This window comes from Canis lupus, chromosome 18 (genome assembly GCF_048164855.1).
Source record: "Canis lupus baileyi chromosome 18, mCanLup2.hap1, whole genome shotgun sequence".
Classification (NCBI taxonomy): domain Eukaryota; kingdom Metazoa; phylum Chordata; class Mammalia; order Carnivora; family Canidae; genus Canis; species Canis lupus.
Genome location: NC_132855.1, coordinates 17973013 through 17999446, shown reverse-complemented (window position 1 = coordinate 17999446; position 26434 = coordinate 17973013). Strand labels below are relative to the sequence as shown.

Below are 26434 nucleotides of genomic sequence, written 5' to 3'. Positions count from 1 at the left end.
TGACACAGGGTGGATTGTGGGAATGCCAGTTGAGGGGTTTTAGACCACTTTGGAATTAGAAATTGGGCAGCAAAAGCAGCAAGAGCTCTATCTGTGGTTCCAGATTTTCAGTGGTGATTTTTCCACCCTTTAACCACCCAGTGTCAAGCTTCAGCGGGTTTTACTTGAAGTTGCCCGTGGGTGGCATGAGGAGAGTCACTTCTGATACAGTGAAATCATAGCCCATTGAGGGCATCTGAGTTCAAGGCAAAAACCTACCACTGTTTACTGCTTTGGATTTCCAGCTTTTTTCCTCTTATTTTCTGGCCTAAGACTTTGTAGCTTTCTTTGCCAGCTCATTAATGTTTTTAAGATCTTTTTTAATCCTGAATTTGGAATGTTTCTTTTAGGAGGGTTGATCTAAATACTCTTCTAGCATATTCCTGGAACAGCATTCTCTTTTATTAAATTCAGTAGATTCTGATGGACTGCTTTCTAGGGAAATGCAAACTGAAGTAGTAATACGATAGCCCTTTCTGCCAGTCAGGTTGGCAGAAGTGAAAGTAGTAACATACCATCGCAGGTGACATGGGTTGTAAGTGATACTGGTAGAAATGTAAATTGTGCTGGTCTTTTAGGAAACTTAAAAACAGCTTATATGCAGGCAAGTCTTGTCATGTCGAAGGAGTAGATTTAGGGAAGTATGTTGGAAGCAAATGCATCTGGCCATTGCTTTCATTTTTCTGTGGTGAAGACTGGGGAAAAATATGAATGTTACCAGCCTCTCATGTTTAGGGGAGGAGAGGTGGGTCCTGCTTAACTGAACTGCAAAAATAGGTAGACTTGGGAGACATTTACATAGACCCAGAAGAAATAATAGAGAGCTTAAATGATTAAAATATTACAACTTTCTTCCTTGCTAATCTACCAAAAAATGTGTAATAGGAAAACGTGAAATAAAAGACTGGACGAACTAAGAAGGGAACTGTATGTCAGTGGTACACTGGAACGAGTGATTCCTGGAGCTGATGGTTAAATCTAGGATTTTGGCAACCATTGTTAAAATGAAATTATGTAAATTTATATATAAATTTTACCTAAAACATAGGCAGTAAATTCTCAAAACCCGATCACTTCCTAGTTATCTTATTGCATTTTACTATTATTTGTGTTCTTGAGATTATTGACATCTATTTTATCTGGATGTTCGTCGAAAGACTATGTAACAGTATGCTCTTGCTCTTTTCTTCCTCATTCTGTGTTCAGTGATCACGTACGTATTGGAAACCTGACATCAGTCCTAGTTTATACCATGGAAATCAGTAAATACTGAAAGTCAGGGTTTTTGTCTTTCCCGGAGAGTAGTTGTTAGACATCGGCCAGAATGTCATTGAGTATAAATATCATTTTGCCATTGGAGACTCTGATCGTCTTTCATCTTTGTACTTACTTTCTGAAGTTTTGGGCCTTCCACTCTCCTGTATAAATCGTTAATTGTTCTTAGGGAAATGAGGAACTGTTTATGCTAGTTCTATGCAAGTGTTAAAAAAAGATCTTAAGCTTAAAGGAAGGCTATGCCTTTTATTTAGCTTTTACTAGATAGTGTAGACGGTATTTACACAAATTTGTTCTCCGAGTCTTTTAAAACAATGTTACTTAAAGGTATCCCTGGAAAATCTTTCTTTATAACAACCATAGAGAATTGAATCTGTCTTTGAAAGCCATTAGTTTCATTTATTGAGTTTCTTGTAGCAAGAAGGAATAGACTTCTTTTGTTCTTTGTAACATGGACGTGTGTGTGATTTAATTCTTACATAGTGTTATAGAGGAGGTTGATCAGTTAACACTAAAAAACATTACTTCTAGTATTTCTACTTATGACTGGAATTTGATTTTTTGGTAAGATTGCAGTGTTGTTTTAATTATTTCCTACTTGTATATTTGATGTCTTTATGGTTTTAGAAAATCAGTGAATTGGGAAATTTTCCATGAGACTTGTGAGTCACTTTACATTTATCTGTCCTACATATTCTCAGCACTTAGGATAAGAAAAGAAGACTGAAATGTTGTGAACATATTCTAAATTGCTTATTACCATCTATATAGTATAGTAGTTTTTTTTTGTTTTTGTTTTTGTTTTTTTGTTTTGTTTTGTTTTTTAGTATAGTAGTTTAAATTCTTGAAACTGTAGTTGAACCTTTGTGACTTTGGCCAAAAAATTTAGAATCTCTCAGCCTCTATTTTTTCCCTCAGTATTAAAGTGGTAATAGTAACACACCTACCTCATGTAATGGTTTTGAAGATTAGATGAGATTTGCAGCATTTAGCAAATTGGTTGGCTCATGGTAAAGTGCTCTGCAAATGTGAGCTAACATCCTTATCAAGGTGATAAATTTTATCTACAAGTTGCCCTAAAAGGTAGATATGAAAGCTAGTAAGGAAAAGATTACATGAAATACTTAAAATAATAAAAGCTTTTGAAACAAAGTCATGAAGAGGAAAATCCAATCTCTTATGGCATTAGATGCATATGAGTAAGGTGGTTAAGTATTGTCGCCTTTCATTTGTTCAGCATAATGATTTGATCGCCATACCAGCAAATAATTACACCATGTATTTTGTTCACTGAAATGCTAAACCTTTATAGTCTTCAGTTCTATAAATATATTTTGGATAAATAGTAGGTGATTTTCCAAAAATACTGGATAGCCCAATTGCTATAGAAATAGAATTTAAGACAGAATAAGATTCTGTAATCCCTTTGCAATTTAAGTTGCGTACTGACTTGTTGGGCATGATAAAAATTAGACTTTGCCTTCTTTCCCTTCCCAAGTCTGCTTTTTAGAATAGCTGGCTGTGAAGTAGCCCTGTGTCCAAGTAATAAGCCAAACAGGAGCAAGAGGCAGAAGGGGGCATTGGTAATTCATCTCTCAATACTACTAGCAAGTTAGCTGCCTAACCTCTTATTTTGTATTTATTTGCTATTTTATTCTAGCTACCTAGAGTTGATATTGTGTTGCCACTTTTTATTCTTAGTATTGATTGGGTTTTCCCTCTTTTTTCTACTCTGCTACCTCTATTCCTTCTGGAACCAGTAGTTTAATGGTAAGTATTTAAATAAGATTTACAAAGTTTTTGACCTAGTGAGGAATTTTTTGCCCTCACCTGTCTTGGTGAAAACTTTGTAGACTCCAGATGGTCTCTGTGGTTTCCCAGGTTTTCATTGTTGCCTTGTTTGTGTGTAGACTGACAAAACTTTAGTTTTGAGGTACTCCTGTCCTTGCATGCTGTGTCAAATGGCATCCATTGTGTGTGTGTTTCATAGTGATGTTTTTCTTGGAGCTTGCATTCTTTTTTCCCTTCTTACTGCTGTTTTTTGTTTTTGGGGTTTGTGTGTGTGTGTGTGTGTGGGTGTGTGTGGGTGCGGTTGGGGTGAGAAAAAATTTTTCTCACATATGCACTTCTATTTTCCCTGCACTATTTGGAATCTTTCCAAATTTTTTTTGCCAGTTAGATATATGTGAGATGTCTGTTCTGTACACATTAAAGGTATAATTACTGTTATCTTTGGGCAGAATTATAGATCGAGTCCAAGTCTATTAAATGATACTGTTGTCATCCATTGAACTCTTAACTGCTAAATTTTCTATCAGACTCTTTTGCTTTATTTCTCATTTCAAATTTCAAGATGTTTGAGCCTTTCAAGTATTTTTAAAAGATAGAAATATGATTTTTCAGATTTATCAGAGCAATATCTATCCGTCAGGCTGTTGCTTCAAAAGAAATTTGCATTTACCACCAAGCCTCATGTTTAATTTTTTAAAACTCAGCTTATGAAATATAATTTAATTGAGTAAAAGGATGAGGTTAAGTTTAGAGCACTAAGATTCAAATAGTAAACTTAGAAAGTCACTGTTATAACATTCTGTCATCAAAGAAAATCTCTTAAACTTTTTTCTTGTTTATACATAAGAAAAACATAAAACAGAAGAATCCAGTTTTACAAAGTAACTATCATTCTATGTCTAGAAATAGAACATTGCCAGTAGTACCTCAATGTGTCTTCCTGATTATAAAACCTTTTCTTTCTTTTAGAATAACCATAATTTTTATAATAATCATTTTCTTGCTTTGTTTTATCATATATATATATAATTCTGAGGAGTATCTTTAAATTTGTCAGCTCGATATAAGTAAGTACACATACTCTTACTTTTTTTTTTTTCCCCTAGTATTGTAAGATTTATTTATACTGTGTGTAAGATAGGGGAGGAAAAATAAATTTTCCTCTACCCTTCTGAGTTCTTAGCTGAGACTCTTCCAATAAAAGACAGATTAACAAGACAAATCTGACTCCAGATCTCTGCTCAGGATCTTGATCTTAGGGTCCTGAGTTTGAGCCTGTTTTGACTTTCATGCTGGGTGTGGAGCCTACTTAAAAAAGACAAAGACAAACAAGTTTATTAACGTGTGCTTCATTAATACAGGGGAGATACCCAGGGCAAAAAGAGTAGCTCTCTCATGGCTTAGATGGCTTAGAATTCAGATCTAAATATCATCTTAGGAAATGGGAGAGGAGATGTAGTCCTCTCAGGGGATAGTAAATGATTTTTTAGGAAAGCTGAATGGGCCATTAGAATAGATGAAGAGGTATGATCATATGTGACACAGTTGGTCTGGATGTGGTGTCAACTTGTAGTCTCCTCTCCTGTGATGAGTCATCCCTCTCTGGTTGATGAAACTCTTGGGGAGGGTATTTATGGCTATGGGAGATAATGTCTTTAGATAGATAAGGGAGTTCAGAGTAAGCTTCTCCTTGTATTTGTTGTTTTTCAAGTGCTTTCAGCTAAAAATAATCAGTGTACCAAAGAGGGCTCTTCTGGAGTGGCATATTCACTGCCCTCAGTAGCTGTGCTCATCCACATCCATCATTCTATTCTCTGAGTATACCATAGTTTCCATTTTATTATTCTGAACACTGCTGCTGTGAATATTTTGTTAAACACGTATTCTGGTGAACGTGTGCAGATTTCTTTAGGACAGTAGTAATAGTGTGGTTCTCTGACCAGCAGCATTGGTGGTGTCACCTGTGAACGTGTTAGAAATGCAGATTCATGGGCTCTACCCTCCTCTCCTGAATCATAGTCTCAGGAGTGCGGGTAATAAGCTCTGGATGGACAGCCCAGGTGGCTCAGTGGTTTAACGCCACCTTCAGCCCAGAGTGTGGTCCTGGAGACCTGGGATTGAGTCCCATGTCAGGCTCCCTACGTGGAATGGAGCCTTCTTCTCCCTCTGCCTGTGTCTGTGCCGTTCTCTCTCTCTCTCTCTCCCTCTCCCTCTCCCTCTCTCTCTCTCTGTCTCTGACTCTCATGAATAAATAAATATTTTTAAAAAACTTTTTTTTTTAAAAAAAAAAGCTCTCTAGATGAATCTTACACACGTTGAGGTTTGAGAATCACTGATACATACCTCGAAGTGGAATTGCTGAATCATTGGCTCTGCATACCTTCAGCTTTATTTTAAACTGTTTTCCAATATAGTTGTATCAATTTTCACTTAGGCTGGTGGTGTTCAAGAGTTCATTGTTGCTCTGTATCATCTGTGACAATTAGTATTGTTAAAGTTTAATTTTTTGAAGTAGAACTGTAGTATTTTCTGAGCTCACTTTTAACCATAGTTGAATTTTGCCTATTCAGATTTATTGCAAAAATTGACTTCTTAGATTTATGGGAGACTTTTTAAAAAAAAATTAGAAAAGTTTTTAAATATACTGAGGGGTGGAGAGAAATAGTACCGTGAACTCATAAACTTCGTATAGTCATCATCCACTTTTACTAGTTAATTATATTTTGCCATATTTGCTTCAGCTATCCCTTTTCTCTGAAATATTTTAAGCCAGATACCATATCATGTTACCTCATATACTGTATGTATTTAAAATATATGCCATTTCTTTACATGATGATAATCTTTCTTAATGAGGGCCTTTTCTTTTTTAAAAAAATATTTATTCATGAGAGAGAGAGAGAGAGAGGGAGGGGGGGGAGGGAGGGAGAGACATAAGAGGGAGAAGCAGGCTCCCTGTGTGGAGCCTGATACAGGACTCAATCCCTGGACCCAGGATCAGACCCAGGATTGTGCCATGAGCCAAAGGCAGACCCTTAACCACTGAGCCACCCAGGTGTTCCGAGGGCCTTTTTTATTTTAAAAAGAGCAACATCATTAAAAACATGTAAAAATGTTGAAGTTATGACAAGGCACTATTTATCATTTGTGATATTGTGAGAGATTTTGAATGAACTTACAGTCTTCGAATACTCTCTACACTCTAATGTAGTCAAATAAGTAATCATACTGAACATTTTTTATTTCACCAGCAGAGTCAAAAATTCAGGTTTCTTGGGACACTTGGGTGGCTCAGCAGTTGAGCGTCTGGCTTTGACTCAAGGCGTGATCCAGGGGTCATGGGATCGAGTCCCACATCGGGCTTCCTGCGGAGAGCCTGCTTCTCCCTTTGCCTGTCTCTGCCTCTCTCTCTCCCTCTCTCTCTCTCTCTCTGTCTCATGAATAAATAAATAAAATCTTTAAAAAAAATTCAGGTTTCTTAAAATGATGGATATCAGGTTTTGCTCTTAAGGATAAGAAAATGTTTTGAGTCCTCAGAAATTTATTCTCTAATAAAATTAAGCATATGTAATGATGTCTGTCCTAGTTGATGATTTGAATAGACTGTTAAAAGAGGCTTTATTCTGGGCAGCCCTGGTGGCCCAGCGGTTTAGTGCCGCCTTCAGCCCGGGGTGTGATCCTGGAGACCCGGGATCAAGTCCCACGTCGGGCTCCCTGCATGGAGCCTGCTTCTCCCTCTGCCTGTGTCTCTGCCTCTCTCTCTCTCTGTCTCTCATGAATAAATAAATAAAATCTTAAAAAAAAAAAAAAAAAAGACTTTATTCTGACTGTTCTTAGAAGCAACCCTCCCAGACATACAGTCTTTCACAGCCACTGGCTTGTGAGTTGTACTGGGTTTAGTGCCTTGAATCAGCACATCCTAGCCTCAACTTCCAGCAGAATTAAGAGCGCATTCTTGGTTTTATAATGAATCAGGCAATGAGTCGTTTTTGAGTGGGACTACTATTTGGCATTGTTGGATAAAAGTGAAAGTAGAGGTCACTTTCAGGGTACTTAGGAAGGCAAAAATTAAATACTCCAACACTCCATGTTATTATGCAGTAGATAAGATGCACAGTGACCTTTGATATTTTTTTTGCATTTGTGATTCAATTAAATATTAAATCATACTGATAGGAAACTATAGCTACACGGTATGTAATATATGTTATTTTTTAAAAAGTCTGTGGTTGGGGCAGCGCGGGTGGCTCAGTGGTTTGGCGCCCCCTCAGCCCAGGGCCTGATCCTGGAGACTGGGATCCAGTCCCACGTCGGGTTCCCTGCATGGAGCCTGTTTCTCCCACTGCCTGTGTCTCTGACTCTGTCTTTCTGTCTGTCTGTCTCTCATGAATAAATAAATAAATAAATCTTTAAAAAATAAATAAAAAGTCTGTGGTGGAAATAGAAATGAAGCTGGAGTTGGGAATGAAGTGATAATTCAAGGTTTTGTATAATGAATAAAAAAAGGTGTGAGTGTGTGTTAAACAGAAGAGTGACAAGATTGGATTTGTGTCTTGAAGATGGCCTATAAAACTATAAAAGTAGTTTGGGGGAATGGGAGGATTAGAGCAGAAGTGTATAGAAGTTACTGCAGTAGTCCACTAAAAAAGATAAAAGCTAGATACAGGGTGGTGATGGATGTCTGAAGAATTAGGGGATTTGACAGGTCCTTGAGAGATAAAATCCACGAGGTTGTTGGTGGATTGAGAACAAAGAGGTGCTGCTCCAGAGAAGCAGTGATAATACTGGACTGGAACATCATCATCGTTCCTCAACTCTTTTGTAGGTGAAACTTTTTAATCAAGTTCACTGGCAGCTTACAGAGTTTTTGTTATGACCAAAATTTTTCAAAGGGGTTTTCAGTACACTTGGGGTTTTGTTTTTGTTTTTTGTTTTTTGTTTTTTTTTTTTAGATTTATTTATTCATGAGAGACACAGAGGCAGAGACATACATAGGCAGAGAGAGAAGCAGGCTCCCTGTGGGGAGCCCTGTGCAGGACTCAATTCTAAGACCCCGGGATCATGACCTGAGCCAAAGACAGATAGATGCTCAACCACTGAGTCACCCATATGCCCCTCAAGGAGGTTTTCATATTTCTCCCCTTTGAACAATTTTTAATGACTTCAGAGATCAGCAAATTTTCAGTGAAGATGATAAATTATTTTGGGCTTTGCAGGCCATTTGATTTGTCACCATTGTACTGTGAAAAAAGCCATAGAAAATATATAAAATGTATAAAAGCATGTACGTAGCTGTTTTCCAGTAAAATTTTATTAGTGGAACTGAAATTTGAATTTTATAGAATTTTCATGTGTCACAAAGTATTCTTTTTCTACTTATCTTCCCCCCTCCCCACATTTAAAAAATCATTCTTGACTCAAGGGCTCTACAAAAGCAGGTGTTCAGGCTGCATTTAGCCCATGAGCCCAGTCGTTTGCCAGAATTGCTCCAAGTACAGTTTCTTTGCAAGAAACCTGTCAGATAAGTAGCAAATAGGCTGTGCCGATGTTAATTCCATTCATTCCTCAGGAGTTATAAATTCTTAAGTTTATAATGCTGTCATTTGATCCTTCCTTTTGTGAGTTTGGAGGGCCTCAAGAGACAGGAATACACATAGAAACAAGGAACTACCAGCAAACTCAGTATAGCTAGGGAAATATTTAATGCAGAGTGAATTCCCTGAAGAACTGTAACTTTAAGAAGGTAATTAACAGGGTAGCAATGAGAAGTAGTTTCCAGAGGTCAGCACCTATGGGAAAGAAAGTCAATAACTTTTGTTAGACTAAATACAAATGTGTTACAAAAGTGGAGTTGGGTGTTAATGTGAGGAACTTGAAGTGTATTTGGGAGTTGGCAAGTCTCTGCTCTTCTTGGAATATTGCATACTAGTGATTTCACATCTGTTAAACTTGAAAACCCTTATAGGGCAGCCTGGGTGGCTCATCGGTTTAGCGCTGCCTTCAGCCCTGGGCATGATCCTGGAGACCAGGGATCGAGTCCCACGTCTGGCTCCCTGCATGAAGCCTGCTTCTCCCTCTGCCTGTGTCTCTGCCTCTCTCTCTCTCTTTCTCTCTCTCTCATGAATAAATACATAAAATCTTAAAAAAAACACATTACATATGGAAAACAATTGAATAATATTTTAAGAAGCAATATCTGGATATTTCAATTACAGTTTTTTGTTTTGTTATTTTTGTCTCACATTTCAAATTATGGTACATTAGTATGTGGGGAAAAGTAGGTTTATTCACCTAAATGTTAAGATACAACTAAGATGGCATGAATATGCTGGAAATCTAATTCTTAAAAGATGTAGATGTTTTGCATATATTATCTGTGACCTGATGCTTTTCCTTTCAACATTGCTTTGTATTTCTGTTTAAAATATTTTTTCCTTTTTGGACAGTATAGAGCACACTGAGCAGGAAGTTGCAACTGTAGAAAAGAGGCTAATCTTTTTATTATTTGCTCTTCCTGTTTTCCCACCTACATTCTAGCCGCTCTGCTCTAGCCAGCCAGTATATCAAGGCTCTTGTACTTTCTCTTGCTCTTTAAGCCTTACCAGTTGGGTCTTGTCTTTTGCTTCTCTGTTCTAAGTAACTATTTAAGTCTCTAATTCCATGCAAGTGAATGGTATCAGTAATTTTAAGATTTAGTTGATCAGGATCAATGATAAAAGATTATACCTCCCTTAGAAACAAAGTACACACTAAAAATTTTAGCATTTTTAAAAAGATTTATTTATTTTAGAGAGAGTTACACCTTGCACAAAGGTGGTGGAGGGGCAGAGGGAGATAGAATCTTCAAGCCGACTCCCAGCTGAGTGCAGAGCCCAAACACTGGGTTTAGTTCTAGGACCCCAAGATCATTGCCTGATCCAAAACCGAGTCAGGTTCCCAAAATTTAGGATTTTATTAAAAAGTAAATCCTTTAGGAAATATAATTTACATACTATTTTCTGCTCTTTAAAAAAAAAAAAACAACTATTTTTTTTTTTTTTTTTTTTTTTAATAAAAGCTTTAAAAAATCTTATTTTTTGGTCAGGGAAAATTTGTACTGTGATTATCAGGAGAATATGTGCCTAAGTGTGTTGCCTTCTCTCTTATTTTCCCAGGGTTATGAATGGAACATTAAACTGTTTAAATATATTTTATCTGAAACAGCAGCAGAAAGGCACCAGCTACTGTCCATCAAAGAACTAGTCTAGATTTATATTAAATAAATCTTGGGGAGCCCCTGGGTAGCTCAGTTAAGCATCCAACTCTTGATTTTGGCTCAGGTCATGATCTCCGTGTCCTGGGATTGAGCCCTGCATGGGCTCTATGCCCAGTGGAGAGTCTGCCTGGGATTTTCTTTCTTTTTTCTGCCTCTCCCTGCTGCTTGCTTGCTCGCTCTTTCTCTCTAAATAAATACATCTTTAAAAAATAACAAATTTTGGAATTTCTATTTTCTCAGCCCCATGGTCTCCATCTCATTTTCTACTTTTTAGAGAATTAAGTTTTACATATTTTGTTGTCTTTAATTCTGATAGCTGACAGTATAATAAAATCTCCATGTTGTGTGTGTGTGTGTGTGTGTGTGTGTTACAGGTATGTGTGTAAGAGGAAGAGGGAAAAGGAAGAGAAACAGTGAGCCTTGCTTTAAAAAATACCATTTAGGGGGTGCCTGGGTGGCCCAGTTGGTTGGGCATCGGCCTTCAGCTCAGGTCATGATCCCAAAGTCCCCTGAGTTGGGCTTCCTGCTCAGTGGGGATTCTGCTTATCCCTCTCACTTTGCACCTCCCCCTGCTTATGGTTGCTCCCTTTCTTTCTCAAGTAAATAAAATCTTTTTTTTTTTTTAATGTCATTTAGCTACCTGTTCAGAGCTGCCATTGTTAGTTTGAGCAGTAAGAGAATTATGGAAAGAAAAAGAAAAAGCTACACTTTATCCCCAAATTTGGGCAACATGAAGGATACATTAGGAGGAGGATATAGTTGTTCATTCATTTATTAAGTATTGAGTATCTACTTTGGCACTTTGGCATGGTACTTTGAAGTAAATGGATATTTTGATGTGAAACAAAGATACGGGCTTTTTTTTTTTTTTTTTTTTAAGATCTGTTTTAAAACCAAGTACGATATTTTGAACATTTCATACTAAAGTCATTTGACAAGTGGTTTCATTAAGACTATAATGGTGCCTGTAGTTCTTGAATAAATTTTTTAGTCTAATGAAGTCTGGTTACTGCACAGTAAGAGCCATAATTTTGTTTTCGTTTACATTTTAAAGAGACTTAAGACCTTCAGTAAAATTCAGCTGAACCTTTGACAGTTTCTGAGATAGCTAAAACATGATGAGACAACAAGGTTGAAAATGATAGGAATAATATGTAGACCTTACAGAACCTGAAATGAAATGGATGATAAGTAATTATAAACCAGTTGATATTGTTTCTAGAGCTCATTATCCAACTTTGGTCATATTCTGCAAGTCAGTGGACTTGGAAACATGTATTTTTAGAAGCCAACTATTTGGGGACATTAAGGTAATTGAGAATTTCAGCTGTGGCCTATCTATATAGATTTATCCTAATTTTTTGCTGTAAGCCAACAAGTGTAAACAGTTGTTAACTGTAGTGGTTAGAGCTCATTGTCATAAACTGTAGTGGTTAGAGCTTATTGTCATAATTATTCTGAAATCTATAGTTAAATTTTTCTTTTCTTCATTTGACCTCTGTGTTTATTTAGGGCCATGGCAAAACATATTGCTCATATGTATGACCCCATAGACTAGTGGGCATTATACAGTTGAACTGTGTTTTAGATAAAAAGCTGTGGCTCAGAGGTGCATTTCTCCATCTATCATGTGAATTCCTAGAGCAAATACTTCGTATTTGCAATACTCCTCCCATCCCCACCTTCAACTGAGAGAAAATTGCAGAGCAGAGGCTGTCGTCCTGTATATGAAAATAAACAAATAAATAGACTGACTCCTATTGAAGCTCATTCTCTGTTCCAAAGGTGCCTTGAATGCTGCTATGGTCTGAATGTTTGTGTTTCTCCCAAATTCCTATGTTGAAAACCTAATGCCCAAGGCTATGGTATTAGGAGGTGGGGCCTTTGGGAGGCACTTAGGTCAGGAGGGTAGGACCCTCAGGGATGGAATTGGTGCAGTTATGGAGAGGCTCCTCATCCCCTTTCACCCTGTGGAGTTACAGAGAGAATTCTGACCAGGAAGACCTCATTCAGTGGTCATGGTACCCTCATCTCCAGAACTGTGAGAAATAGATTTCTGTTGTCTATAAGCTACCTAGTCTCTGGTATTTGGTTATATAAATAGATTGAGACACATAATATAGTCAAGTCTCTAAAATTGCCCCCAAAGAAGTAGAGACTAAATTACCCCTGGCACTGAGGCTGCCTCCTCCTCCTTTCCTGATAGTGATGAAAACTGCTTACTTCCCTTCATTTATGTTTTGGTCATTCTGTACTTTGATTCACCACCTTCCAACCCCAATCTGGATGTGTGGCCATTTTGAGGTTCATTGATGACAGAAGATATTCAATATATTGAATTTTATAAGGCTCATTTGTACTAGTTAAACCACTGATCCTTCAGTCCTTATACTATTATTGGCATACTTTCTTATATTATAAATTAAAGGTACCTTGTTTATATCACCACATGGAATTTATTTAGTTTTCCATGGGAAAATAGCTGTTTGCTTGTTCTGTTCCCCTTTTCTAGCTGTTTAAGAAGAGTAATCACATCATACCCTATTTAGCATTCTTATGTAAGATGGGCTAATTTCTTAATTCATTCAAACAGATTTAAACACTGAGGAGGTTGTTTGTTGCACCTAGTGTAGTTTTAATATAAAAATGTCCAGTCCCCACAAGTATCTTATCAAAAGAGGGAAAAGAAATTATCCCCCTTCCCCATTTTAAGCTACAAAGAAACCTTTAGAGCATATTTAAACTCTTGTAGTACGTTTTATGAATCATTCCAGTGTGCTGATATTTAACATAAAAAAATTGTACTTCTGAGGTGCCTGGAGGGCTCAGTCTGGGTTAAACATCTGCCTTCAGCTCAGGTCATAATCCTGGGTCCTGGGGGTGTCCTGGAATAGAGCCCTATGTCAGCACCCTGCTCAGTGGGAAGGAAGTCTGCTTCTCCCTCTCCCTCTGCCCCACACCTGGCTCGTTCTCTCTTTCTCTCTCAAATAACAAAATTAAAAAATATATATGTATATTATGTATCTGAAAAAAGAATAAAGTGATAGAATTACCACAAATAGGTAGATAGAAAATGATGACTTTCCCTAATAGACTTAAATATGACCTTGATAAAAACTAAGTTTTTTTAGGAATGTTTTTTATGCAAATTGATGTATATTGATGTTTGTTTTGTAGGTTCATCAAGGATTGTTTTTGATGATTTATAGAATTTGATATTTAAATGTTTAATCTGGTAAATATGCTTGTTGAGCAAGGTTAAAACTTATTCTACATTGTGTTGTAGGAACATTTGTTATCCTGCCATTTTTATTTTGTTAGAGGTATTTTTGTCCCTTATTATGTAGCTGTGATTATTAAACAATATAAGTTTTACTTAAATGTTTCCTTTTGGCTTGAGCATCTTTTTTCATATAGCAGAAATTTTACTTATTAGAGAAATGCGATCGTTAGAAAATAGCCTGCAACTCATCTTGCTGGTAGTTACTTAGGTTTACTTGGCTTTCATTTTCTGAGGAAATTTTTCATAACAGATAATCCTATATTTGCCAAATTCTGAATAGGTCCTACTGGCAAATGAAATCTCTTTTCAGTTTACACTCTAAACCTTTTGTTGTATGGCATATGTTGTATATGCTGTAAAACTTTGCTTATGGAAGTTGATTTATTGATCTTTCTTTTTATTGGCATGTTTTTACTTCTTATTGGCATGTTGAAAACAAATTTACCTTTAAAATGAATTTTTTTTTTTTTAAATGCTGTTCATTCCTGCAAACAAATGGGTAGGACTCTATTAACTGCAGTTAGAATTCCCTAATCTGCTTTTTTGTTTGTTTGTTTTTTAAGATTTTATTTATTTATTCATGAGAGACAGAGAGAGAGAGAAAGAGAGAGAGAGAGGCAGAGACTCAGGCAGAGGGAGAAGCAGGCTCCATGCAGGAAGCCCGACATGGGACTTGATCCCCTGTCTCCAGGATCACACCCTGGGCTGAAGGCAGCGCTAAACCGCTGAGCCACCGGGGCTGCCCCATAATCTTTTTTTTTTTTTAATTTTTATTTTTGTTATTTTTTTTATTTATGATAGTCACACACACACACACACACACACACACACAGAGGCAGAGACATAGGCAGAGGGAGAAGCAGGCTCCATGCACCCGGAGCCCGAAGCGGGACTCGATCCTGGGTCTCCAGGATCGCGCCCTGGGCCAGAGGCAGGCGTCAAAGCGCTGCGCCACCCAGGGATCCCCATAATTTGCTTTTAATTACATAACTCTTGACTCTGTAGAATCAAGACCAACTATACAGTCCATTCATGCATGTGTTTAGGTACTTACTGAGTCAGCTATAAGTCTAGCTGGATGCTAGGGTAGGGTGATTGAGTAGAATACTTAGAATATACAGTTTCTGTCCCACAGATATTAATCCAATTTCAGAAATAAAATCTACATGGAAGAAATGTTGTAGATGATATATATCAAATGATTGTTACCAGTAAACGAAATGTAGAACAGAGATGGATACATGGTTTTGAGTTCTCTTAAAAGGTTTCATTGCAATGGTGAGACTTGATCTGGGCTGAAACAAATAGGAGCAGATTGTTAATAAAATTAGAGAAAAGCAAGCCATATTGGCTAAGAGCAAGAGCATAGAGGTGTGAATAGGTATATTTTGTTGGAGGAAAGATTAAATTGGCTACACCAAATTTGTACTAGGGTAATCGTTAACAATTATCTGAAAAGCCCAGCGTAGGAGAAAACAGAGTGTGTTTGTGTGCAGTAATGTAAAAGATGATCAAAAGCCAGAAGCTGTGGTAAAACCTCGATAGCTTAGGAATTGGAAGAGCCAAATTCTGTCACACTTGATTTTTTTGCACTTAGGTTGCTGTTCTCTTCAAGTGAGCAATTTAAACCAAGAGAGCCAGTGGACTCCTTTTGTTTTAATATTCTTCAGTTCCATTATTGAAAATAGGAAGTGGCAGTCACTATTTTGTATTACCTGGGGTGTTTGGTGTAGCAGATGGAGGTCACCTGCTGTAAATATCCCCCAGAACACAGCCCTCTGCTACTGATTCATCCATTGCCCTATTCAGTGCAGGTATACTTAAGTTTTTAGCTTATTGGTCATTTCCTTTTAAATTGTAGTAGTCAATTCAGCTATCTAATTGATATCAGAAGGAATAGAGCTTTGTTTAAGGGAAAGTGTAGAGGAATAGTTTTAATTTGGGGAAAACTTGGAGTACCAGATTTGAGTCGAGGACATTAGTAATCAGTAGGGTTAATGTAGGGTTAATAGTTGGTTGATAGCATCTGAGGGAGGGGCTTCAGTGCCAACCCCAGGGTCACAGAGTTTGTATGTGGTAGACCTGGATTTGTACCCAGGTCTATACTACAAATGTAGTACAAATACTACAGACCATTTAAGCTAATAGGAAGATAGACACAAGTAATTACCATCCCATGTTCTACATTATAGTATTGGAAGTGTCATCAAAGCACAGATAGAAGAAATACAGAGGGAAGGAATGATTAGATCAGCTCTGAGATGGAGCATTTAGAGAAAGATTTCTGGAGAAGGAGGATACCTAAGTAGAGCTTTGATAACAATCTAAGCTGTGAAGGATAAAAGACGGGGAATAGTAACATTCATGTATCAGTACCTCTGTATTTTGCTTTAAAAGACCAAGGTTATCTGGCTCATTTCTACTGTCCATTCTTTTCCATCAGTTCCCCCTCTTCCTTTTTTTTTGTCTTAAGATTTTGAGAGAGTAGCTCACATGTGCAAACACGAGTGGAGGGGAAGGACAGAGGGAGAAGCAGACTGCAGAACAGGGAGCCTGATGTGGGCTGATCCCAGGACCCTGAGATCATGTCCTGAGCCAAAGGCAGGTGCCTAGTGGACTGAACCACTCAGGTTCCCCTTCCTTGTCCTTTTTATATATAAACATGATCGTAACATTCTCCTCCCAGTTTGGGGTGGTTCTATCATTTTCACCTTGTCAGCATTTTTAATATTTATATGCCATACCAATGATTGAAAACTGTACCAAAAATTCCTACAGTTTTCAATGATTTCTTCAATTAAATTAAATAATATTGTATGTAGTATACATATTACCTATGTGTGTGTACATAAAACACCATAGCTTGTCCATTCCTGAATTATTTATTAATCTCTTGAATGGGTCTTGAGTCTTTAAGTATTTGAGGATCTATATTTCTTAAGTCCTACTTTTTCTCCCTTCTAAGTGTTCTGAAGACACCCTCCCTCCCAGGCATGCACAAAAGTGTGTCCAAAGTAATATCTGTGTATTCTGTGGATAATTCTGAGACTAGTAAGATTTCTGCCACCCTTACTCCTCAATTATTATAGATATCTTATGTTTTTCCTGTTTAAGTAGTCACTAGGATTCGATTCTTTTTTTTTAATTTTTTTTTTAGTCTATCTTTAATCATTTTGATCTGTTTGTTTTTTTTTTTTTTTTTAAAGATTTTATGTATTTATTCTTGAGAGATGCAGAGAGAGAGAGAGAGGCAGAGACGCAGGCAGAGGGAGAAGCAGGCTCCATGCAGGGAGCCCGATGCGGGACTCGATCCCAGGACTCCAGGATCACGCCCTGGGCCAAAGGCAGACGTTCAACCACTGAGCCACCCAGACATCCCTGATCTGTTCTTTTGATTACATTCTGTATTTTGGGGAAAGCAGTTAGCCTTTGTTTTCCATGAATTTTTCTTTTTTCAGATTACTGCCATTTTTGTTTTGTTTTTCCATAACTCTCTGCTTTCTATGTCAGTGATGTTGTCACTAGCTTTTTTTTTTTTTTTTTTTTTTTGTCACTAGCTATTTCTATTTCTCTCCAGTTCTTCTGTGTTTTTTATTTCCATTACAGGTTTACTGTCATATTGAATTTATTTGCTGAACTATAATGGCTGTATCCGGAGTTCTTTAAATTGTCTCAGTCATCTGCCTTTTTAGTATGGTGGATTCATAGCATGTAGGTCCTATATTGAATCCTTTTTTATTATTATTCATCAAAGAATGGAGTCACTTCTCCATTGGGAGAAACAGTCTCTGTTGGGACTGTTGTCAAGGGAAAAACAGTGTGGGGAGAGGGTAGAGAAAGTGATCTAGGGAAGGCAGCAGCTTCAAATCGGATATGTTCTTGCAGAATACTCTTTCACTAGGCTGATGTGTCCTGTGCTCTGAAGACATTCCTTCCTTCAAAATAGGCTTAATTAAATCAAAATTTAAGTAAAATAAATCAAAGTAATATATGTGTATATTTTGAAAAAAGTACTTTTAGTCTTATAATAAAAATTATTATTCTCTTGCTTCAATTCTCCCCAACTCCCAGGTTTTTTTCTTGAAACAACTATTTTCAATACTTGTAGCTGTCAAGTATTTATAAGTAATATGCTTATATTCTTTGTAATTTTTTAGATGTTAACTATTAAGTACTTATTAGAGAGATGAGGACTTACTATATATATATCACCTGTCTTCATTTTTATCTTTCTACCTTTTGAACATCTTTTTAAATGATGATCTGCTTGATACTCATTGTTTATAGATTACATTCCTGTTGTGTATTTGGTAGTTAGAAATTGCCTCTATTTGCTTACTTGATTTTTAAAATTCCTGTCAGTTCTTCCCAAATTTGCAAAAGAGTTATAAAACTGTCTGAACACAATACTGTTTTCTACCCGATAAAACACCTCAAGAAACCTTATCTGTTCACTCTCTACCACTTCCCGTCTTCCCTAGATCCTCTACTCTCCTCTTCCAATCTGGACCAAATACCTTCTAGACAATTATCCAAGGATTTCCCTTCACCTCACCCATTTCCTTTATCTCAGTGTCTCTCTCTCTCTCTCTCTCTCTCTCTCTCTCTTTTTTCTTTTCTTTTCTATTTGCTCCTTTGTTTCAGTGGACCATGTGTTATAGAAATTGCCTGAGGGTGCATAGGAAGGAAAGTGCTTTGATAAAATGTATCAGTCAAGTGTGACTAGTAATAATTTGGATATGTAGTCTAAGTGAAATAATTCTCAGATTTTTAAAGTTATTACTTCATTTGTCTCTTTTCAAGTGTTGCTATTAAGAAGACTAATGCCATTCTGATTCTGAAAAGCAGATAACGACTCTCAAAATATTTGTATCATGAAAGGCAAAAAAATGTAGAAGTCTGGGAAATAGTTCTAGATATTTTTCATCTTTTTTCATTTTGAAAGCTTTCAGGCTTTGTTCGTATACCTAATGCTCTGTAATTTCACAGTACCATACCTTGGTATGGCTATTTATTTTCATTTGTTATATGGGTATATTCTTTTAGTTTGCATAGTCATGAACTTCAGTTTGGGAAATCATGTTTTTGGTAGTTTCTTCCCTTTTTCTCAAGTCTGTTTCTAATTGGTTGGATGTTAGACCACCTGAATTGATCTTCTGATTTTATTATTTATTCTCCTGTTTGACTTTTGGCTCCACTTCCTTCGAGATTAAAAAAGATATGCAGAGTGATGGTGAAGGACTTAGGCTGTGAAGCCAAAAGCCCACTTTGATTTCTGGCATTGCCAGTTTCTAGCTGTGTGACCTTATGTAAGTTACTTTACCTTTTCTTTTCTTTTCCTTTTTTTAAAGATTTATTTATTTATTCATCACACACACACACACACACACACACACACACACACAGGCAGAGACACAGGCAGAGGTAGAAGCAGGCTCCCTGCAGGGAACCCGATGTGGGACTCCATCCAGATTCCAGGATCATGCCCTGAGCCAAAGGCAGAGGCTCAACCCTTGAGCCACCCAGGAGTCCCACCCTTTCTGTTTCTCATTTGTAGAATAGGGTTTGTATTAGTACCTCATTCAAGGATGTGAGAATAAATTAGTTAATTGACCTAAACTGCTTAATTTCCTGGTATATAGTAAATGTTCATTGTTGATTACCTCAAGTTAATATTGAAGCTAAGTTTATTTCAAGAGCTTTTGTTTGCTTCTGTGTTCCTAGTTTATGGTATATTGTTTCATGGATGCAGTATCATCTTGAACTGTTGGGACAGTTGAGGAAATTTGGGGAAAACTTCCAACATATAAGATGGACCCCAAAACTAAGTAGAAAGAAAATCAAATAAATAGAAATCTTGTAAGATTTTCGGGGTTCGGCAATGCTCAAGTTCTCTTGTTTCCTGTGTTGATAGTTTTATCATACTTTCTTTAAATTTGTTTTGGCTGGAGGCTCTTCCTAAATTTCCTCATAATGAGGTTCTAGTTAGATTAGGTGGAAGTATACATACGTGTTGTGTCCTCAGTGAGTCACATCAGGAAGCACAGGTGTTAGCTTGCCCTTTTGTCGGTGATACTAAGTTCAGATTTAAGGTGAGGTGAGATAGTTTCTACATTTTAAGAGTACCTTTTTATCTTTGTTAGTGATCTTGGGTTGATATTTTCAGAATGTAATTATTTATAATTACTTTTGCATTCTTTTTAAATATAAGATACTATGATCTCTTATGTCATTATCCATTTTGATTCTCAGGTTGTCCAAATCTGACCAGGAGAAGCTTTTTGAGGCTGGCTTCTTTGCCTTTTTATGTGTTCATATCAACTTTTGAGCACTTCCTTAGTCTGGCATAACAATATATTCCAGGCTCACCTGTACTTTCCCTGCCCCAGACCTAGAACCCAGATTTTTCTCCAAGGAGCTCTTGTTTTTCTTCACAAAGGAATGATATTAAGAACCGCCAAATCTGGGAACTGAGTCTGCTCTTTGCTACAGAGGTGTCATTGCTTCCAGGTCCTTTTAGTGGACTGATCTGGGTGTGTGTGTATGCATGCACGCATGCATACTTATATTTGTACCTGCACAAGCCTGTGTGTATTTTTTTGTTTCCATTTATATTTAATTTTATTAGGGATTTCCCCCCAATTCTTGGGGTTTGTTTGTTTGTTTGTTTGGATATGTATTCATTAACATTGTTCCAAGGTCCAAAACTTTATTAAAAGGTACACCCAGGAGTACCCCTCCCTTTTATAGCCACACTTTCATTATCTATAGGTAACATGTATATAAACCTTAGTTTGAAGCTTATCCTTCCTTGTTTTTCTATTTGCAGATAACACACATGTACATGTATTCTTAGTTACTCTTTTTTGGTACAGTAGTTTGCATACCATTGCACTCTTTTTTCACTTAAGATAGTCTTGGTATCTCTCCGTATCAGTTCATAATGACCTTCCTTCATTTCCTTTTTATAATATAGTATCCCATTGTAGATGCCTAATAGTTTCTTCACTATGTCTTTTATATGGTTACAGTATTTTGGCTATTCCAAAGGGTGTCCTCATAACTTACTGTGTGTGGTTTTAATTAAAACACATTTTTTTAAAGATTTTATTTATTCATATGAGAGAGAGAGAGAGAGACAGAGGGAGAAGCAGGCTTCATGCAGGGAGCCTGACGTGGGACTTGATCCCGGGACTCCAGAATCACGCCCTGGGCCAAAGGCAGGTGCTACACCGCTGAGCCACCCAGGGATCCCTAAAACCTAAATTTATTTATTTATTTATTTATTTATTTATTTATTTATTTATTTATTTATTTATTTATTTATTTTAAGACTAAATTTATTATCTCTTGAGGTTCTATGAGTAGAGTGGAATCAATTGTTAGAGCTCTTGCTTGGAGTCTCAAACAGTTGCAGATGGAAGCTGGGGCTAGAGTTCTCTGAAATTTCAAAGTAATTCAACATCCAAGGTAGCTCACTCAGTATACCTGGCAGTTGATACTGGTCATCTCAGGGCTCACTTCTGGCTGTAGCTGACATTCCCGCTGGAATGCCTATTTGTGACCTCTCTATGTGGCCAGAACTTCCTAGAGCATGTCAGCTGGGTTCTGAAAGGAAGTATTCCAAAAGCGAGCATCTTAAGAGGTCCAAATGGGAGCTTCAAGGCTTCTTAAGATTTATCTCAGAATTCCCAGAACATCACTTCTGCACTCTTGATTCACCAAAAACATTTAGGCTGGCCCAGATTTAAGGGGAAGAAAATTAGTCATCTTAATGTGAGAAACAGGGTGCATGAAATTGAGGCAACTATATTTGAAGACTGTAAATGTATCATAGTCTGCCTTCTGGCAATCACAGTTCACATCCCTTCCATATGTAGGGTGTATGCACTCTTTCCAGCATTCACACAGTCTGATCCAATTAAGGCATCAATTTGAAGTTCAGGATCTTGTTATTGGAGTCAGGTCCAGATATGCATGGATAAAGCTGCTCAGGTGCAGTTCCTTCAGTACAGTTCTTCAAAAACCGTTCCCCTTGACCTGAAGACCTATATTGAGACCTTTATTTCTCCTTATGTCTTTGAGTTACTATTGTCCAGTGTTTTTTCATTTCCTCCATTTCTTCTAGGACAGATCTAATGGTGCTGAACTTCCTCAGCTTTTGTTTTATCTAGGAATTTTATAATTTCTCCTTTACTTTTGAAGGAATTTTGCTGGATATAGGATTCTTAGTTGATAGGGTTTAATTTTTTTTCTCCTTTGAACACATTAAATACATCAGCCCATTGTCTTCTGGACTTCAGAGTTTCTCATGAGAAATCTGCTTATGATGTTAGGATCCCTTAATGTGATGATCACCTTTGTCTTACTGTTTTCAAAATTCTTTGTCTTTTGCAAGTTTGCTTATAATGTATCCTGGTTTGGATGCCTTTGAGTGCATCTTACATGAAGGCTGTTGAGCATCTTAGATGTTCATATTCATGTCTTTCATCAAGTTTGGGAAGTTTTCAGCCTTTATTTCTTCCAATATTCTCTCCCTCTTTGTCTCCTGGGACTCCCACAATGCATATATTGCTCTGCTTGTTGGTGTCCCATGGGTTCCTTAAGCTCTGTTCACTTTTGTTCAGTCTTTTTTTCTTTATTCCTCAGACATCATCTTTTCCATTGTCTTGTCTTCAGATTCACTGATTATTTCTTCCTCCTCAAATCTGCCTTTGAATTGCTCTAGTGAATTTTTCATTTCAGATACTTTTAAAGTGCAGAATTTCTTTAGGGTTTCTATTTAGGTTTTCTATCTATTGATATTTCCATTTTCATATTTTGATCATATTTTCTTGATCTTTTCTACATCTTCCTTTAGTTTTTTGAACATCTTTAAGATAGACATTTTTGGCTAGTATATCTGCCCTCAGAACTTTTTCAGTGACAGTTTTAGTTTTATATTTTTCCTTTAAAGGGGCCATGCTTTTCTAAGCATATAGCTTAGAGTTTTTTTTTTCTCGCTGAAAACTGGTTACTTGAATCTAATCATGTGGTAACTCTGGAAATCAGATTTTTCCCCTTCCCCAGTGTCTGCTATTTTTCATTATTGTTTTCTGTGGGATGTATTGTAGGCACTCTCTGAGGATCATCAGCCTGAGGTAAAAACTTAAGGTCTTCTCTGAGACTTACCCTGGGCATACAGAGTCTCTTTTCAGTTTCCCCTGTATATATAGTTTTGAATCTCTTCTTAGTCTTTAATGTTGGGCTCTCAAAAAGGGAAAAAGCAAAAAATAAAAGGGGGAAAGGTGGATATAGGCCCTTTAAATCCCATTGGAGTTTCTTCAGCCAGAGTGGGGGGCCTTACAGTGGGAGCGGTCCAACAGCAATGACTACTCTTCTCTGTATCTGTACCTCTTTGATCAGAAGCCTCAGAGTGCAAGGTTCCGGTATTTGAAGAACAAGAGTCCTCTGTACCCACCCTGGTTCCTGCAGGCTATGTGTAAGCTGCTCTAACAACAAATGCACTGCTGCCTGCTGTGTAGCTGGGGGGTGGGGGTGGTGGGAAGGATAGCTGTTACTGTGCTAAATCCTGAAATGAACCACAATGCAGTGCTCAGGTCTTCCCCCTGGAAGTTGCAAGCTCCAATAAACTCCAGAGTTCCAAAATAGTTCCCTCAGGCAGACTCCACCAATGCAATTATTTAGTTGGGGAGGCCAGTTCCGCTAGTGCTTTCTACTCCACCGTCTTCCCGGCATCTTCTATCTGTGCATGTGTTTTTTGTGTTTTGGGGACAGGATTGCTGGGTCAGAAGATAAATATATATGTAATTGTGTTAGATATTGCCAAATTGCCCTCTGTAGTGGTAAAATTTTGTATTCCTACTAGGAATATATGAAAGTACTTGTTTTCTCACAGCCTTACCAACAGTATGTTGTCAAGCTTTTGAGTATTTGCCAATCTGGGGTAAGTGGTGATATCTTAATGTAGAGCTTAAGGAGAGTAAACAGTATGTACAAAGAACTAATCCGAATTTCTAGTTAAATAAAGTGAATTAAACACGTGTGTTTTGTTTTGCTTCCCTCCTAAAACCCACTAAAATGGGAATAAAGAAAAATAACTTAAGAGGAATAAGAGGAAGGTGCTTCTTCTATTCTGACACTGCAGTTATTCATTTGTTTAAAGATCAGTTAACTATCCTTTTTTAAAACTTTTCCCCATTTTTCTGATACTTGGTTTTCCACAATTTTTAAGAATCCTTTTATATTAAGGATATTGTGCTTTTGTGATACATGTTGTAAATATTTTTGTCTTTTAAATTTGTTTCTGGTGTGTTGTGTTTTAACCATGCATTTTTTAAAAAATTGTGTTATATTTATGAGAGAGGCCCTGAAAAGCTAATTGGAAGCTTTGTGTTTAAGGCTGGGGTTTATCAACAGACAATGTTTCATTCTGTGGGACCTTTTGATTTAAGAAAAGAATCTACCAATTTCTTGATAAAGATAGAGTAAAGGAAATTGTCAGAGGGGCCCTTTTCTGTACGTAGACCATTTATTTCTGTGTTTCCTTTGTTGTGTGTGGGGGTCCTCAAGTCACTCTATAGGGTCTTTTATTCTATACTTAGCCTTCATTCTCTTGCTATACTTGGGGAACTGTAGTTTCTTCTAGTTGCTATATGTTCTGGATTGAGGACATAGGATTCCCCCCACCCCACCCCAGTCTTTGTCTCAGGAAGTCATTTGGAGGTGTAGATTGAAGAGTCCTTTGAGAATTAGGTAGTAAGAATTGACTGACTTCCATAGACACTTAGAATGTCTGTTTTCTCAGTCCTGGTAGTCTGTTTTCTCATCTGCTGTCTCCTTTCAAGTTCTTATTTTATTTATCTTATTTTTATTTTCTCTTTCAGTGGATTTTAGATGGGAGGAGAAAGAAACACATTAATTTATTGTATTTAACTAGAAATTCGGGTGGTTCTGTGCACATTGAGTTTTCTCTCCTTAGGTTCTACTTTGTGAGCAATTGGATAGTTCTCAGTAGTTCACAGTATTGTACTTTGGTGATTTAGAGTTTATGTGCCTAACTCAGATGATTATGATGAATAGTTAGAAAATTGGCTGCCTTTTGCCCTCTTTTATGTCCTGTTTAATTTCAAGGGAATAAATTTTTTTATAGTTCCAAGCAAAAGATTGTTAGTTGGTCCTTGAAATACGAATGCTACTTGAGAGTCTGTCTTATCCCCATTTGCTATAAGTTTCCTTATATTGGTATAGTCTGTGTTTGATGATTATAGCTATTTTGTAGTTTCATTCTTTTTTTAAGATTTTATTTATTTATTCATGACAGGCAGAGAGAAAGAGAGGCAGAGACACAGGCAGAGGGAGAAGCAGGCTCCCTGCAAGGGGCACGATGTGAGACTTGATCCTGTGACTCCAGGATCATGCCCTGAGCCAGAGGCAGATACTCAATTGTTGAGCCACCCAGGCGTCCCTGTAGTTTCATTTTAGATGAATTTCCTTTCCTCCTTTTCATTTTGGTGGTTTTTGAGAAGGGAAGTATGTTTACTTTTATTCCTTTTATTATTATTTTTTAAAGATTTTATTTATTTGAGAGAGAGCATGAACAATGGGGGAAAGTGGCAGAGGGGGAGGGAGAAGTAGATTCCCCACTGAGCAGGGAGCCTGGTGCTGGGCTCAATGACCTGAAGTGAAGGCAGATGCTTAACCAACTGAGCCACTCAGGCGCCCCTATTCATTTTTTAAAAAATGCATTTAATACATTGTGACAAACAGTTTCAAAAATCATGTATTTTTTTCCTAATTTGTATACAGTTCTACATGAAGTGTGATTCTAGTCTGACACATTTGATAACAGTGTATGTAAGCCACAATGAAAGAGGAAGGTGCCTCTAAACAAACATGTGCTGTCAGACTTTGAGTTTCTTTCACTACCCTTCTTCATTAGCTTTTGTCTCTCATTGGCTCCGAGATCTCCGTGCACACCATTGTCCTCTCCTGGCCAGTAGTTTCTGTTCTCCTATAAGTTCAGTTTACATGAGCCACTGGTCTCTCTCTTACCTACATGTGACTTTCTGCCTCCGCTCTTTACAGCTGATGAGATGAGTGTACTCTCTTGCTGTTTCTAGTCATGTTTCCAAGGAAAACAGATTGGCCCAGACTATCTTTTTGTGCCACTTCTGAATTGTTTTTCCTAGCCAAACTATAACTTGCCTCCATTGAGTCTCAGGTGTCCAGTGCTGCTCAGGTCTGTTTAGGGATGACAGAGAGGGGGGCAGCAAGGCAACAATAAGGAACAGTTCTCCTGGTGAAAGAGGGAGTAGGATAGAGCTGAGTATAGAGCACATTCCCTATTTCAGTATACCAGTTTATTTTTAATAGACTACTTTAGGCAAGTAGTGCCGATTGAATATTGTAGGAAACTAGCTAATATTTAAGTGTTAGAATTGACTGGGAAATCTGCCCTACTTGATGCTATTTTCAGTTTGCTTTGTGACTAGTAGCATAGTGTGGGAGAAAGATCATTATACTGGAAGACAGGAGTCCTGATTTTGCCGATGTTGACTTTCTTCATCAGAATAATTTCTAAAAGGTCAGTGGAGTAGAATAGTTTCAAAGGTACTATCTAACTGTAAAACCTTGTGACTCAGATTGTGCCCTACAAAGCTGGGGAAGGTAATTTCCACAAAATCAGAAGTTTAGTTAATGTTTTAAAAAAATAGAAACAAGAATCACTGGGCCCCCATACATTAGAAAAAGATAGGGGAGTTTTGTAGTGAGTCTAATTCTTCTCATTT

The 26434-nt window shown here is 37.3% G+C and overlaps 1 protein-coding gene across 2 annotated transcripts in view; it reads left to right on the top strand.

The window, feature by feature from the left end:
• Positions 1 to 26434, top strand: part of ZNRF2 (zinc and ring finger 2) — a 108898-nt gene that overhangs the window by 25917 nt on the left and 56547 nt on the right. The window lies entirely within an intron of this gene.